Genomic DNA, 18,267 nt, shown 5'->3' on the forward strand with positions numbered 1-18,267 from the left:
GTATAAATTTTGGTGTAAAAAACCCCAAACATATTAATCTGTGTGCGTCTCTTTAAATATTGTAAAATGCATACCTCCCAATTTATAAAACCGACCATAAAAGGAGACATTGTTTAAGGGGTGTGGTCAGGGGTGTGGTCAGGGGAGGTGCTTATTATTATTATTATTATTATTACGCAGGACCTATATGTGTAACTGACGAAGGCATCAGCACAGTTTAATTTATTAACCCATTTCCTGCTGTTTCTATACACATTATTGGGGCTTTTAGGGCTGTAGAACCCTGCGATATCCTCATACCCAGCAAACATTCTGACCTCCTAGAAAAGAGGGGCATCAGGGGAGGAAAAATGAAAACCTGGAGGTTCCATGTCATTCTCTGGTAGATCAATCAAAAAACATCCAGAAAAACAGTTTTTGAAACAAAAAAGGCACATGAACGGGCTATAGAATGGCGCATCTCTTGTATGAATATTTGTTGAGTTTTTACGCAAAAAAAAAAAAAGGGGTAACAAAATTAACTTAAAATTCCTAAATGTTGGGATTTCATCTATAAATCAAGGTTGTAATATCTGCCATTGTGCCTCCTTTATGCATCACCCTAGAAATATCATATCAGGGTCCTCCAGCCACAGCTCCTGGGGCAACTTCATTCCTATAATTACTGGTCAATCTGGTTGTATGCTGTCTGAGGCTCATGGGAGTTGTAGCCACCTCTTGCTGCTTGGTTCTCAGACCAGACCTAGTCACATACAAAGTAATTTCGGCTTGAGGGAGATAGGTGTCTCTAAATCTATACATATATATAGAGAGAGAGAGGTTATTATATATTCATATATATATATATATATTCATTTATTTTATTTTATTTTTAATGGAGGAATCACCTTTCTTTGGAAAAGTGAGTAAATAAATAAATAGAACATGCTATCCAATATTTATTTATTTTATTATATTATTTTTTATATATTCATTATTTAAATATAGTTACTGTTTTATTCATAAAAATAACAATAATTTATAACAAACACAGCCTCCCCATGTTAGAAGGTGCATTGTTTCTCCAGCAGTTTAATAGCGATGACTGTAGATGAATTTATATGGGAGCAGTGATTGAGCTAATTAGCCCAAGGTGAGTCAGGAGCAGGCTATGTCTTCCTGGGAATGAGCAGGAAGCTTTTTTTCCCAAAAGCTTTTATATTTTTAACCTTCAATTATAGAATACATTTACTCTTTAATTCACATATTCTATAAAAATTGCAAATTAGAGATATAGTTCCAAAAATAATTGGATCAAATGGCTGGAATAAAGTACCTGCTCCTTTAACTAGGGGGGGTATAAATTTACACCCAGTGTGTTCAAGCTTTATTTTAGGTTAAAGGTGGGTGTTGGTTGGTCTCTCCTTGTATTGGTGGGTGAAAGAAGGCTGAATGTATGGGGTCAAACTTTAAAAACCAAAATCTTTATATAACTTAATTATTAATGTCTTTGCAAATATATAATTTTAGGATCTATCTGTTACACATATTGGCTTTTTTTTTTTTATTTTTTTTTTTAAGCGGTCTGGAAAGCTAAGAATGCCGAATTGTGAAATAACATGAATAATGCTTTTTTTTTTTTTTTTTTTTTTTTTTTTTTTTTAAAAAGTTGAATTATTTTTCTTTTCTATAAATATAGGTGTTTCTGATCTGCCCAGTTAAACCAGTAGTCGGTGTTGCAATGAACTGGTTTCTTTCCATTTTTGCTTTCTCAAGTTTTGTGACTACAGGTTGGCTCATATGTTACCTTGATTTTGCATAATATGTTGCATTTAAATACACTTCTTCATTTTACCATTCCCCCCCCCACACACATATTGATGGTTATCGGTTTAACCCTTTAATTGGGAATAACACTCTAGTTTTAGGGCAGGGTTCTTATGGAACAAATGTATTGTTTTGTGCAATTGAGTCCTGTACTATACAACCTCTATTAAAGTAGATATTTGCCCTTCCGCGCCCCCCCCCCCCAAGAAATGGGGTTTTGAGGATATGTAACACTATTCATCTCCTAGCTAAGAGTTAATTCCCGTATGATTATGGTCTGGCTCAACTTAAGTGTGAATGGTATTCAACAATGCTTTTATATAGTGGTCACGTGTTTCATTCACTCTCTTCCCAGCCGCTGGGATCAGGTGTGTAACATGCATGAACAACACCGCTCCGTATTGTACCGGAAGTGCTCAGAACTGCTCCGCGCCCGCCTGCATGTCGACTCTTACAAGAACCTCAACGGCGAGTGAGTATTGGGTCTTTGGTGGAAGGGTTAACCCGTCTACTGCTGCGGCTGTTGAGCCTTTGCCTCTTTCCCAATCTGGGATGAGGGCAGTGAGCATACGCCCCAACGGTCCTGGTTCTTGATGGACAGTCCTGCTTTGGATAGTTGGATACTGTATTAACCTATGAGTTGCTTAAACCCCCACTACTGCGTTGTGTTAATTTAGAGGTTGTTCCAAATCTCTCGGGTTGGGTCCATCGCCAGTGAAGGTCTGTAGGAGGAGAACTTGAACACTCTAGACGTCACATACCCTTCAATGCGTGTGATAGCCGCGAGGTCCCTCTTTAAATTCTCATGCTACCCCTTCTAAAGTGCATGGGGTGACCTCTGCAGACTACTGCCATACACATTTGCCCCTTTAATTGTCCTCCGCTACCTGATGTTTGGCTGAACCGTCTCCCGCACCTTCTTGCCATAACATTCCCATCGGAATTCCAATTAAACTGGAATGTATTACTCAATACAATCATTACATGAACCTGAATGACCGGCACGTAGAGACCTCCTCTCCATGCGCTCTGTAAACTCGGCCGGCCTTTAGTCTTAATCATGGCTTCCTCTTGCGTAAGCGCGAAAACGTTGGTTGGGTTCCAGGCGTAATTGGCTCTCTTCCGTCACAAGGAGCAGAATTCTACCAGCCTGACCCTTTTTGCGTATTTAGGCTGAAGGAACATTGAGTACATTCTGTATTGTCTTCTAAAGACCCTGCCGGCAGATCAGCCACCGTCGAGTCTCCTGTTTCTCCTGCTGTAACAACTCAAACCTTAATCAGTCGTTGGTCTCGTCTTAGATTCAGGAGCCGTATGTCTGTCCCATGCATGTTTAATACCCTTACTGTATTACCCTCTACCACCTCTGCTGGGAGGCTGTTCCACTCATCTACCATCTCCGTCCACACTCCTCCCAATACACTCCAAACAGGCTGTGGTAAAACCTAATCTGCCAAAAAAACGAGGTTTCGGGACAATAGCCGTGTTATACGGACAGGAAATTTCATTGATGGGGGGGGGGGCTTATCCCATTAAATCAACTAATCCCTTGCACCGTTTCAGAGGGGGGCACAGTGACTGAGTTTGAGAGGAGCTGTGGGAGGCCGAACCGCTGCCACTTCATGGGTAGTATGACCAGTTACTCCGTCTCGACTGCAACCAACAGCACATGCTGTTCCTTGGACCTGTGCAATCCACCGGCGCCGACCTGTGAGTATTAATGATACAAACTTTCTCTGACTTGGAACCTGCTTTGGTATTGGGTTCTGACGCACTCTATTTTTCCTCCCCATTCCGTAGTATCTACTCAAACCAATAAAATGCTTAATGGAGTCCAATGTAAAACCTGTTTTGCTCATAACAACCAATGCCCCAAGTTTGATTCCATTAACTGCACGGGAGAAGAAACGTTCTGTGTGGAATACGACGTTGCGGGTGAAACCGGTGAGCCGAGTATTCTATGAGTTCCGAATCTTCTCGATGGTTTTTTGCCCAGTAACGATGCCTTAAACGGAAGTTCTTTCTTTCAGGATCCACTACGATCTGGGGATGTTCCAGCGAGAGCTTTTGCTATTCTACAGAATCCCATAACTCGGTGAACGGGAAAGTCATGAACATAACCGCGAAGTGCTCTAGAAGTGGGGCAGAAGCCTCCATTGACCAAAGCCTTTGGTTCTTGGCTGTGCTGATGCTGGGGAGCAAACTGCTTTAATTTGTGCCCTTGGACTCCAAGATCCTCTGTTCGTTAGGGCTCTAGAACACCTTTCCTTTATCTCTGCTACGTGGGCTGGACTCTTGGACATTATGAAGACAGCACCAGGATTGTTTGACCTTTGTGTTGATTGATTGTCAATTATATATATCTCTGGGTTAAGTTTCTATGTTGGGCAAATCTACACTAGAGGAGAATTCTGAGAGGTTAAAAGTAAAAAGTGCAATTAATGATTTTGTATTGTAAGAGGTTTAAATAAAATGTAACTTTTGTATGTATGTGGTATGGTTTCTCAAACTTGGGTTAAAGAAAAGTAGCTAATGCTATTAAGGGTAATTTAGGGCATGAGACTGAAAATGTACAGCAGGTCGGATATAACCAAGGACTGACCTGCAATGAGTCAAACTAGGGGGAGATATGATGGGCTGCGTTGACAAATCCATATTTATGGGGATGTCTGTGTTCCAAGGGTCTCCTGATGTTCACGGACCATCAGGATCATCTACTTTTTATTTATTTTTTTGTGTATTGTGAAACCACGCTGTATCACAACTCTAGACTTTGAGGGCCCCAAGCGTAACACGTTTCCTGGATATCTCAGCTTGAGCACGGCCATAGTGTTTGAAAGTTCATTAAACTACTGCCACCCGAACACACACAATTCTTGGTCTTCGAAGACTGGACGTGTCTGTCTAATGTCTAGTCAGGACAATCTGACTTATGAGAGTCTATGGAGAAAGGACTCAAGGACTTCATAAGATCTGCCATAAAGCAATTTTTTTTTTTTTTTTTTTTTGAGGGGTGGCAACCAAACATCACATGATTATAAACACAAGGTTAACAGGCTGTATGCCACATTCAGAATATAATCCCGTTCTTCCCCATGTCGGACTTCCATTTTACACACTCATTGTGTCTTTCTGCAAATACCGGTAATTTATCCACCCCAATAAAATGCAAATAAAAACAAACGAAAATCACAAGGATAATGAGCGCGTTCCAGCTGTATGCTTTTCCTGTGTGGAGTCAAATTTAGGGCATTGCTAAATGGGTTTTACTGTGGAATGGGGAGGAAAAAAAAATGAAAAAAAAAAAATAGTTTATCAGAACCCAACACCAGTTTGTCGTAAACTAACTATACTACGGACAGGACATTGTGTGCCTGTATGTATGGTTTAAAATTTTCCACTCTGACATGAATCTAGGTTAATTGTGTTTTTGGAGTAATTAGTGGTCAGAGGTCTTGCCAACATTCTACCTTCCTCAGTGTTTACAAAATCGTGTCTCTTCTAGAAGAGGATTACCCTGGCACTCTTCTGCCAATTTGGTATTTACGTAATCCCATTCCCAATATGCCAACCTATATGTTACATAATATTATAAAAACATTGGCTACGGAGAAACATTTTGCTCAAACCTCTCAATGGCGGCCATCTTTTGATCGTAGAGATGATGGAACTAAAACGTTTCTCAAATTATGTCTTTTCCCCAGTTTTATTGCCAAAATCTCACAAAATGGTTAATACGTCATTTAGTATATTTCAGAAGTAGACCTTCTTCTAGGTGGCCACTTTGGCTCAATTCATGTTTCCAAGTAACTGGCCACCAAATGAAGATGTTCTGAGAATTTTAGGGGAATGGAAATGCCTGACATATTTTTTGCGTCCAGGCTCACTTTTGGAAGAGTAATTATGTTGGGACAAGATTGTCCATGTCGTCAACACAAAATATCAAGAGGATCTGGTGTTGCCTTCACTGGGCCAAGGCCAAATTCGGTCTTCTTTAGTCATAGTTCATTCATTAGTACATTTTGTGTGACATTTCTAGACAATATCCTTAATCATTAGATCTAAGAGGCTTAGATATTAATTCAGTAACGCGGGAAGAGCCGGGAGCTCATCACTGTGAGAGTATTTTCCTTTTTTCCCCTCCTTTTGACCAATGGCCCATTTGTACCAACCATATTGCAAAGAGAGGGCTTTATCCGTGGACATCTCTAAGGTGGATAATGGCTTTTTAGTTAATGGGGTTCTTTGTGATGTTTTAAATAATTTATATACATTTCATAGGTATCCTTTTAATATTTGTTGTGGAGATTCTGCATTATTATTATTATTATTTTTATTATTATTATTTGTAGTTATTTTTAGTTATTGTTAATATTATTATTCAGCATATCTAATGTTTTTATAAAAAAAAAAATCAACATTTAATTATTATTGATTAAATACTTTGGACTATCTGACAGTTTATCACATGTAGACCACTGAGACATTAGTTGACTTGCTGGAACAACTAGTTAACTTTCTTTTCTTTCATGTAGGTTTACTTGTAACACGGACACTGTGGTTTTATAGCTGAACTAATTACACCCCGCGCCCCTTGTGCTATCCTGAACAATATCCCGATGCCTCTGGCGTAATATTACATTTGAAATGTATTAAGGAGGCTACGTAGGGTAGTCTAATGTTCGACGTCTGCCAGCCCAGTTATGAGATCTTAATTAGTCCATAATTACATATTTATTTCAGTCTCTACCCTTTTCTGAGTTCACAATTTGAAATGTGATGAAAGTAATGAGAGGTTTTCTTATTTAGTTATGTAAATGTGGTATCTTTGATGTAATTATAGGCCTTCACGTTGGCATGGTAGAGTAGTTGGAATCGTCATGCTACTTTACGTTTCCTAATTCCACGTATGACGGATATTATATATGTTAATGTGCCATCATGACCTAGTTGCCCATCTCTTAGAAGGCTATAAAAGAAATAAGTCAAGGGACTCGAGATCAGATCTAGCACCAACGTGGAGATCCACCATCACGATGAAAGCCTTCTTAAGCATCGTCGTCATCTTCTCCTTTACCATCACAGCAGGTGAGGATCCTTCTAAATGTAGAAATTAAACCCGTATCGTTGATCATTTTTTAAAACCATAACTTTCTATATACTTTTGCCGAAGTTATTGTTTACGAAAGAATCAATTTTTGGGGTTCCTCTAATCTTTCAAGTGTCATCTCTTTTTTTTTTCTTCATATGTAACTCATTTGTATGTAAATTCCAACACCATTCCAACTTCTGTTGAATGTCGAATCCAGTTCTTACTCATATTTTTGTCTGTGATACTTAATTGTCATGTGATGCAAGCACGGGCACTGATAGGACGTCGGCATAGAAGCTGTAGGAGCTTCTTCAAACTTTCCGTGCTGTTTTTATGGGATTGAACCTTGCGAAGAACCAATAAAATGTCACATTTACTAAAATTTACTTTCTTAACGTTCTAAAGAGGGCAATTAATGGAACGGCGCCGTTAATGTTACTGACATTTCGTATCTTTCCCATTTTTTCCCCCTGTTATCAGGTACCTGCTTGACTTGCGAGAACTGTACCACCCACGATGGGACCAACTGCCAGGGGTCTCCCATTTCATGTGACGCCTCCGTTAAGAGCTGTGCCAGTTTATTCGTGGAGGTCACCTCCAGTAAGTGCAGTTGTATGTTATTCATTCTGTAATATTGTTTGGTGAATCAGCACAGACTCCTGAGGTCAGTCAGTCTCTGTACCCCTCATACTTTCATAGGTTATGCATTTCATGTTTTACCCATTTGGTCATTGATCGGTCTATCGGATCGTCTTAATCCACATGAGTGATAGTCCTGAAAAGCTTTAAAACCACCTCAAACACTGCAATTTGTACAGCGCTGTGAAATATAATGGCACTATATTAAAAAATACAATAATAATGTGACGTTTTAGAATACTCTATTATCATCAAATGACTTAATCTAGACCATACCAAATATTTCGAGATTTAGTTACTGCTCAATATAAGCAGACAAGTTCCATGTCTCCTGAAAGAACTTGGCTCCGAAATTCAGAGTAAGAGGAAAAATGCTTTTTTAGAACAAATATGCTTAAAAAATATGAATATGGCCGATCAGCTTCTTCTGGAACAGCAGCCAGGTTGAGCTTAGTGGTCTTCTGTCTTTTTTTAACCTAAATTACTACGTTACTATGGTTCGTTAATCCCTTTTTTCCCCCGCAGGAGAAGGCAGTTATTCCATGGTTGTAAAGTCTTGTGCCATAATATCTTTTAGTAGTTTTAAATATACCGTGACCATCGACGACACCCACGTGGTTGTTGCTGCTGAAACCTGTGAAACAGACAATTGCAACAACAATATCCCAGTAGGTGAGTAGATCAGGTTTTGTTGCACATATAGACAGTCCTGACATTAGTAGGACATCTTGGGTCGATGAGTTATGTGTTGTGAACACTAGAAAGAACTGTCATTCCCAAGAACCCCGCAGTACCAGAGTAGCCGACCTCTGATGATGAACAGGTTGGTGGCTCCTGGAAAAATTCATGGTGAATCCTTTATCCCATATAACTTTATCTGGCCATGACGTGGACATAAGGTCCTAATAGCAAAACTCTGTGAACAGGAACCACTCGTGTTCTTCAGATCTCTACTTTAGCTATCCTGAAATAAAGACCTCCATCCAAAAGAGAAGAGCTACTCAACTTGACTTGAGCACAGTCTATATATTTAGGTCAGAGTGGACCGCCATATTCAATTTTAACAAAATCTGCTCTTCGAATGATCAATTATCAACAGAAAAATCAAATCCATTCAAATCTATTGGAATTTTGCGTCAGTATGGCTGTATTTCCAAATGTAATTTTCTTCTGATTTCTTTGTAGTTCCTACAAGGAACTTGACAGAAAATGGGGTTGTTTGCCCCTTTTGCTTTAAAGAAGGGCTGGATTTGTGCACGTCTGATGGAGAAATGAAATGTACCGGTTTGGAGACCAAATGCATCCGATATACTGGGAAGATCTACCAGAATAATAGTAAGTGCTCCTCTTATCCTTTGTGTCACAATGTCTGTCTTCATACACAAATGCCAAAGAACGTTTGCTCAAGTCAAGTCAGCATCTACAAGTGGTCTTCTATTCGTGGCGGACTCCAATCCAATGTATCTATATAAATATTGTGCTGTTATGTTTTTTGAAACAGTTTGCCCCATAATTGAATGTTTTCAGGCAGCTGCATATTAGCCATTTCTATGAGTTCTCTCTATGAGTTATCTGAGCCCCAATCTATTAGACAACCCCCCCGACTCCTTATTATGCTGCCTGTGGGGGACAATAGAATGACTCAGTCTTAATCACACAGCTGAACACTCTGGCTAATAAAAGTCTATGGAAGAACAGACTTTATTAGCACTGCCATAACAGATCATTTAGAAGGTGCTTTGGGCTTTTAAGTCATGGAGCGCCGGGATATGACGCCATAGCCCCATAGCGGGGTAGCTGGGATGCGCTGCCCTAGATCAGTTCAAGGGCAATGTCCAAGGTAAATATATCATTGTTCTCTTGTGGGCCACAGTGGGCATCCTGTGTACTCCGGATCACGAGTAAGAAGCAAAAGGAGTGGAAACTAAACGTTTGCTTCTAGAGACGAGCTCAACATTTTATTGTAGCCACCAAATTAATATTTATAGCGTATTCTTTTCTAATAAATTCAGGGTTTTTTTTCATTTATTTTAAATGTGCATGCCGTGATAACAGATGTTGGGTTTCCTCTCTTTGCAGAAGGCTTTATCGATGCATCATATCAAGGTTGTGCAACACCAAGTGCTTGTTCCACATCTCCAACACCCGTTCCTGGCACAACCGTAACCTGCAGCTAATAACTCTTAAACCAGGGATAGGCAACCTCTGGCACTCCACCGGCTTAGAATAAGGTCCATGACTTGGGGCACTTGCCTAGAGCACCACTTTTTTTAGGGGTTGGGCTTAATGAAAGCTCCACCCATTTTTAAAGGTTCTGTTCCACCTACTCTACTGAATTTACACTAATGCACCATTAGAAACCTCATTCCTCTTGAATCACCGATATCGTCTCATTCATATTTTTTGGCCAGGAACAGTTGAATGACATGTGACACAAGGGCAGGCACCGGTAGGTTGTTTCCATGGAAACCGATAAAGCGATTAGGTTTTTCTTCTTCATTCCTATTGGCTCCTGTATCACCTCCGATGGTTTATCAGCCTAGACACGTACAACGCAATTGGCCGGCCAGAGGTTTCCAACGCCTACATTCACCGATATCTCAGTAATATTCGGAGATCTGGAGTAATCCTATTCCTCTTCTTTCTCTTAAAGCAAATAAATAAAATATATTACGATTAATTTGTATTGGTCATTCTATTGTATCTTACAAAAACTGTATTCATAAAATAAACAATTGGTGCTATTTCTTTGTTGTGGTGTTTTGTTTAGAACAATGTAGGCATTTTATTATACAGTGTAACGATACAATAATACAACTGAATTGCCTTAAAAATCAGACAATTCGTATGAATTGATCCCTCAGAGTAAAGAAGGGCAGGCACTGGCAGACAGACACATCTAGCCACGTGTTATACGACTGAATTCTCAGCCATGTCCCTCAGCTTCGGGACCACCATTACCTGCCCCATTAATGCCCATTACCATCAGCCCAATGGGTTGGACACCTCAATGTTCTGCTCAGAGGACATGGAGTGAAGAGTCTGCTGCTGCTTCAACACAACCCAGGAACAAAACAAACCTGACTTCTTTGTCAGCCACAGATAATACGCAATGGTGGAGCTGCATCTGGTGGACACAAGAGTCTGAAGGGCCACTTGGACACATAGCACATGCACAACCCCCTGCTTTTACACTACTGGCTACTACTTAGTTAAAATGGTGTCACCAAGCGTATGTGTCAATGCTTGTCCCTTCCCCTTGTAAACGCTGATTGGTCAGAGTAAGTAACCAATCCCCTCAGGCTGTTGGAACCGTCTATCACAGCCATATCCAATTAGACCGTGTACATTGTACCCTCCTAGACACAGTCTCCTCCCACTTCCCCTGCTGAAGAAGCGCCATGACGGGTTGTAATGGCACCAAAATGAACAAACGAGTGAACGAATCCTAATGAACATTCAGAGGTGTAACGTTCCTTGTCATTTGTTTCATTGGTGGGTCTCTCCTCGTTTATGGAGATTTGTAGAAATGCACAAATTAGGCAAAGTCCGTTAAAATTGAGCTTTGTATGAACTATTAACTATTATAACCTCTATAGCTGGAATAATTATACCCCACACCCTTTGTAGCATCCTTATTACTGTTATATGGTTATAATTACTGTTCCTGTGTTGGGTTTCAATAGAATACTTGCACTACCTTTAGTACGGGAGATGATCCTCAGTTTAACTCTCATCTGTTTAAATGGCGTCCGCAGTCTTATATACTTGTTCCTCCCCTACGTAAATGCTGATTGGCCCGTGTAAAAAATGTAAAGAAAAAAAACTCAACAGGCTAAACTTGTTAAAAATGAAGTTTGCACGAATGCGAATGCAGACGTCTATTAACTATTAAAACATTCCTAGCGGAACTAATTATTAAATGGCCCATTTGTACCAACCGTATATCGGTGCCATACTTTACTACATGGATATCGCTAAGGTGGATAATTGCTGTTTAGTTAATGGGGTTCTTTGTAATATTTTATATAATTTTTATACATTTAACACTTAATAGGTATCCCTTCAATATTTGTTGTAGAGAGTCTGCACTTTTTTCTATTTTTTAATATTATTAGTATCAGTATTAATAATAATAGTAATAATAATTCTATTTTTATTATTTACATCCGCATATCTGATGTCTTCATTAAAAAAACAACTAAAAAATCTTTTTTCTACATTTGCCATTTTTTTTTATTAATGATTGAGTACTTTGGACTGTCTTTGACTCTAGTTTATCACACATGGACCACTGAGACATTGGAAAATCTATTGAGCGTCTTCTGTTCTTCTGTTTTTGGGCTTTTTTGCTAACTTTTATAGCTGAACTTATTACACCCCGCGCCCCTTGTGCTATCCTGAACAATATCCTGATGCCTTTCGATATTACATTTGAAATGCATTCACTACGTAGGGTAGTCTAATGGAGGACGTCTGCCAGCCCAGTTATGAGATTTTAATTAGTCCATAATTACATATTTATTTCAGTCTCTACCCTTTTCTGAGTTCACAATTTGAAATGTGATGAAAGTAATGAGAGGTTTTCTTTTTAGTTATGTAAATGTGGTATCTTTGATGTAATTATAGGCCTTCACGTTGGCATGGTAGAGTAGTTGGAATCGTCATGCTACTTTACGTTTCCTAATTCCACGTATGACGGATATTATATAAGTTAATGTGATAATCATGACCTAGTTGCCCACCTCTTAGATGGCTATAAAAGAAATAAGTCAAGGCACTCGAGATCAGATCTAGCACCAACGCAGAGATCCACCATCACAATGAAAGCCTTCTTAAGCATCCTCGTCATCTTCTCTTTTACCATCACAGCAGGTGAGGATCATTCTAAATGTAGAAATTAAACCCGTATCGTTGATAATTTTTGTTATATTATAAAAACCATAACTTTCTATATACTTTTGCCGAAGCTATTGTTTATGAAATAATCCATTTTTGGGGTTCCTCTAATCTTTCAAGTGTCATCTCTTTTTTTTTCTTCCAATCTAATTCTTTTATATGTAAATTCCAACACCATTCCAACTTCTGTTGAATGTCGAATCCAGTTCTTACTCATATTTTTGTCTGTGATACTTAATTGTCATGTGATGCAAGCACGGGCACTGATAGGACGCCGGCATAGTGTTAGGGACCAGGAACCAGACGGACACAAAACCTAAAATGCAATCACCTTTATTGTAATGACAATAGTGAACAAAGCCAAATCGTGATCCAAAAGCATATACCAAAAGACAAGCCGGGGTCAGGAACCAAGACAGGTACTCAGACAAGCCGAGGTCAGGAATACAGAGATAAGCGAAGTCAGGAACAAGCCAGGAATCAGGAGCCGGGATGGACGTCAGAGAAAGCCAGGTCATACACAGGAACACAGGAACACAGGAACACAGGAACACAGGAACACAGGAACACAGGAACACAGGAATAGCACTTGCAGCCGGAAACAACACAAGGGCAAGGAGGAAGTGAAGTTTAGCTGCTTAAATATCCAAAAGGGGCTGGCTGTGGGCTGGACAATGGGCTGAGTCACAGGAGTGACAGGAGTGTAGCCATGGCAACCCAGCCAGGCTGTAAGCCTCCAGCAATGCAGCAGAAAAGCAGCTAGACCATAACACATAGAAGCTGTAGGAGCTTCTTCAAACTTTCCGTGCTGTTTTTATGGGATTGAACCTTGCGAAGAACCCATAAAATGTCACATTTACTAAAATTTACTTTCTTAACGTTCTAAAGAGGGCAATTAATGGAACGGCCCTGTTAATGTTACTGACATTTCGGATCTTTTCCATTTTTTCCCCCTGTTATCAGGTACCTGCTTGACTTGCGAGAACTGTATCACCCACGATGGAACCAACTGCCAGGGGTCTCCCGTTTCATGTGATGCCTCTGTTAAGAGCTGTGCCCGTTTATTCGTAGCGGGCACCTCCAGTAAGTGCAGTTGTATGTTATTCATTCTGTAATATTGTTTGGTGAATCAGTACAGACTCCTGAGGTCAGTCTCGGCCGGTATCCGTCATACTTTCATAGGTTATGCATTTAACGTTTTACCCATTTGGTCATTGATCGGTCTATCTTCTCCTTAATCCACATGAGTGATAGTCCTGAAAACCTTTAAAACCACCTCAAACACTGTAATTTGTACAGAGCTGTGAAATATAATGGCACTATATTAAAAAAAGACAATAATGTGATGTTTTAGAATACTCGATTATCATCAAATGACTTAATCTACCTAATATTTCGAGATTTAGTTACTTCTCAATATAAGCAGACAAGGTCTATCTCTCCTGAAAGAACTTGGCTTCAGAATTCAGAGTAGGAGGAAAAATGCTTTTTATAACAAATATGCTTAAAAAATATAAATATGGCCCATCGGCGTCTTCTGGAACAGCAGCCAGGTTGAGCTTAGTGGTCTTCTGTCTTTTTTAACCTAAATTACTACGTTACTATGGTTCCTTAATCCCATTTTTCCCCCACAGGAGAAGGCAGTTATTTGATGGTTGTAAAGTCTTGTGCCATAATATCTTTTAGTAGTTATAGTTATACCGTCACCATCGACGACACCCACATGGCTGCTGGTGCTGAAACCTGTGAAACAGACAATTGCAACAGCAATATCCCAGAAGGTGAGTAGATCGGGTTTTGTTGCACATATGGACAGTCCTGACATTAGTAGGACATCTTGGGTCAATGAGTTATGTTTTGTGAACACTAGAAAGAACTGTCATTCCCAAGAACCCCGCAGTGCCAGAGTAGCCGACCTCTGATGATGAACAGGTTGGTGGCTCCTGGAAAAATTCATGGTGAATCCTTTATCCCATATAACTTTATCTGGCCATGACGTGGACATAAGTTCCTAATGGCAAAACTCTGTGTACAAGAACCACTCATCTTCTTCAGATATCTACTTTAGCTATCCTGAAATACAGACCTCCAGCCAAAGAAGAAGAGCTACTCAACTGGACTTGAGTATGGCCTATATATTTAGGTCAGAGTGGACCGCCATATTCAATTTTAACAAAATCTGCTTTTCGAAGGATTAATTATCAACAGAAAAATCAAATCCATTCAAATCCCAACTATTTAAATTTTGAGTCAGTATCGCTGTATTTCCAAATGTAATTTTCTTCTGATTTCTTTGTAGTTCCTCCAAGGAACTTGACAGAAAATGGGGTTGTTTGCCCCTTTTGCTTTAAAGAAGGGCTGGATATGTGCACGTCTGATGGAGAAATGAAATGTACCGGTTTGGAGACCAAATGCATCCAACATACTGGGAATATCTACCAGAATAATAGTAAGTGCCCCTCTTTTTCTTTGTGTCATAATGTCTGTCTTCATATACAAATGCCAAAGAACGTTTACTCAAGTCAAGTCAGCATGTACAAGTGATCTTCTATTCGTGGCAGACTCCAATCCAATGTATCTATATAAATATTGTGCTGTTATGTTTTTTTAAACAGTTTGCCCCATAATTTAATGTTTTCTGAGCTCCAATCTATTAGACAAACCCCCCGACTCCTTATCATACTGCCTGTGGGGGACAATAGAATGACTCAGTCTTAATCACCCAGCTGAACACTCTGGCTAATAAAAGTCTATGGAAGAACAGACTTTATTAGCACTGCCATAACAGATCATTTAGAAGGTGCTTTGTGCTTTTAAGTCATGGAGTGCCGGGATATGACAACATAGCCCCATAGCGGGGTAGCTGGGATGCGCTGCCCTAGATCAGGTCAAGGGCAATGTCCAAGGTAAATATATAATTGTTCTCTTGTGGGCCACAGTGGGCATCCTGTGTACTCCGGATCACGAGCAAGAAGCAAAAGGAGTGGAAACTAAACGTTTTCTTCTAGAGACGAGCTCAACATTTTATTGTAGCCACCAAATTCATATTTATGACGTATTCTTTTCTAATAAATTCAGGGTTTTTTTCATTTATTTTAAATTTGCATGCTGTAATAACAGATGTTGGGTTTCCTCTCTTTGCAGAAGGCTTTATCGATGCATCATATCAAGGTTGTGCAACACCAAGTGCTTGTTCCACATCTCCAACACCCGTTCCTGGCACAACCGTAACCTGCAGCTAATAACTCTTAAACCAGGTGTTGGCAACCTCTGGCACTCCACCGGCTTAGTATAAGGTCCATGACTTGGGGCACTTGCCTAGAGCACCACTTTTTTTAGGGGTACTTTTGAAGATGAAGAGGGTGGGGCTTAATGAAAGCTCCCCCCATTTTAAAAGGTTCTGTTCCACCTACGCTACTGAATTTACACTAATGCACCATCACAAACCCCATTCCTCTTGAATCACAGATAATATTGTCTCATTCATATTTTTTGGTCAGGAACATTTGAATGACATGTGACACAAGGGCAGGCACCGATAGGTTGTTTCCATGGAAACTGAAAAAGCGATTAGGTTTTTCTTCTTCATTCCTATTGGCTCCTGTATCACCTCCGATGGTTTACCAGCCTAGACAAGTACAACGCAATTGGCCGGCCAGAGGTTTCTAATGCCTACATTCACCGATATCTCAGTAATATTCGGAGATCTAGAGTAATCCTATTCCTCTTCTTTCTCTTAAAGCAAATAAAATAAAATATATTACGATTAATTCTGAGGTTCACATTCGTATCGGTCATTCCATTGTATCTTACAAAAACTGTATTCATAAAATAAATAATTGGTGCTTTTCTTTGTTGTGGTGTTTTGTTTAGAACAATGTAGGAATTTTATTATACAGTGTAACGATACAATAATACAACTGAATTGCCCCAAAAATTAGACAATTTGTATGAATTGATCCCTCAGAGTAAAGAAGGGCAGGCGCTGGCAGACAGACACATCTAGCCACGTGATATAGGACTGAATTCTCAGTCACGTCCCTCAGCTTCGGGACCACCATTACCTGCCCCATTAATGCCCATTACCATCAGCCCAATGGGTTGGACACGTCCTCAATGTTCTGCTCAGAGGACACGGAGCGAAGAGTCTGCTGCTGCTTCAACACAACCCAGGAACAAAACAAACCTGACTTCTTTGGCAGCCACAGGTAATACGCAATGGTGGACCTGCATCTTGTGGACACAAGAGTTACAGCTGAAGGGCCACATGGACACATAGCACATGCACAACCCCCTGCTTTTACACTACTAGCTGCCACTAAGTTAAAATGGCGTCACCAAGCTTATATGTCAATGCTTGTCCCTTCCCCTTGGAAATGCTGATTGGTCAGAAGAGTAACCAATCCCCTCAGGCTGTTGGAACCGTCTATCACAGCCATATCCAATTAGACTGTGTACATTGTACCCTCCTAGACACAGTCTCCTCCTCCTCCCCCTGCTGAAGAAGCGCCATGACGGGTTGTAATGGCGCCAAAATGAACAAACGAGAGAACGAATCCTAATGAAGATTCAGAGGTGTAACGTTCCTTGTCATTTGTTTCATTGGTGGGTCTCTCCTCGTTTACCAAGATTTGTAGAAATGCACGATTTAGGCAAAGTCCGCTAAAATTGAGCTTTGTATGAACTATTAACTATTATAACCGCTATAGCTGGAATAATTATATCCCACACCCTTTGTAGCATCCTTAATACTGTTGTAAGGTTATAATTACTGTTCCTGTGTTGGGTTTCGATAGAATACTTGCACTACCTTTAGTACGGGAGATGATCCTCAGCCGAGTTTGACTCTCATCTGTTAAAATGGCGTCCGCAGTCTTATATACTTGTTCCACCCCTACGTAAGTGCTGATTGGCCCGTGTAAAAAATGTAAAGAAAAAAAACCCAACAGGCTACTGAAACCGTCAATCACAGCCATAACCAACGAGACGATCCCTCCGCTTTTGGTGGGCGGAACCTTCTCGTTCTTGTAGATTAGTGCCAATTCACAAATTAGGCAAAACTTGTTAGAAATGATGTTTGCACGAATCCGAATGCAGACGTCTATTAACTATTAAAACATTCATAGCTGAAGTAATTATACCCGCACCCTTTGCACTGTCCTTAATAATCTTCTGATACCTCTGATGCAATATTACATAGCAGTCTAATGGAAGCCGATTCCCAGCACAGTTATGTGCTCCTAACTTGATTATAATTAATTGATATTTATTTTGGTCTTTACCCCATTCCTGGGTTCGTGATTTCAAAAGTAATGCGAGTACAATGAGATCTTTATTCACATACGTCTGTTTTCCTTGGCTGATGTCGATGTAAATATAGGCCTTCGGTTGACACTTTGGAGCAGTTTGTACTATCATGTCAGTTTAAATTTGTTTTCCTCATTCCACGTATGACGGATATTATATAAGTTAATGTGGCAGCGTGACCTATTTGCCCTCCTCTAAGAAGTCTATAAAAAGAAATAAGTCGAGGGACTCGAGATCAGATCTGGCACCAACGTGGAGATCCACCATCACGATGAAAGCCTTCTTAAGCATCGTTGTCTTCTCCTTTGCCATCACAGCAGGTGAGGATCATTTGTATTGTAGCGTGACGATGACATCCTAAATGTATAGGTCGAATAGGTATCGTTGTTGTTCCATCGATAGAATTTATTTCTTTTTTCTTTTCCAGGCAGCTCGTTGACTTGTAACACGTGCGTTTCCTACAACGGGACCAACTGCCAGGGTTCTCCAGTTGCTTGTAACGACGACGTTGAGAACTGCGTGAG

This window comes from Sceloporus occidentalis, unplaced genomic scaffold, assembly GCF_023333645.1.
Source record: "Sceloporus occidentalis isolate IW3139 unplaced genomic scaffold, rSceOcc1.0.p SCAF_279, whole genome shotgun sequence".
Lineage (NCBI taxonomy): Eukaryota > Metazoa > Chordata > Lepidosauria > Squamata > Phrynosomatidae > Sceloporus > Sceloporus occidentalis.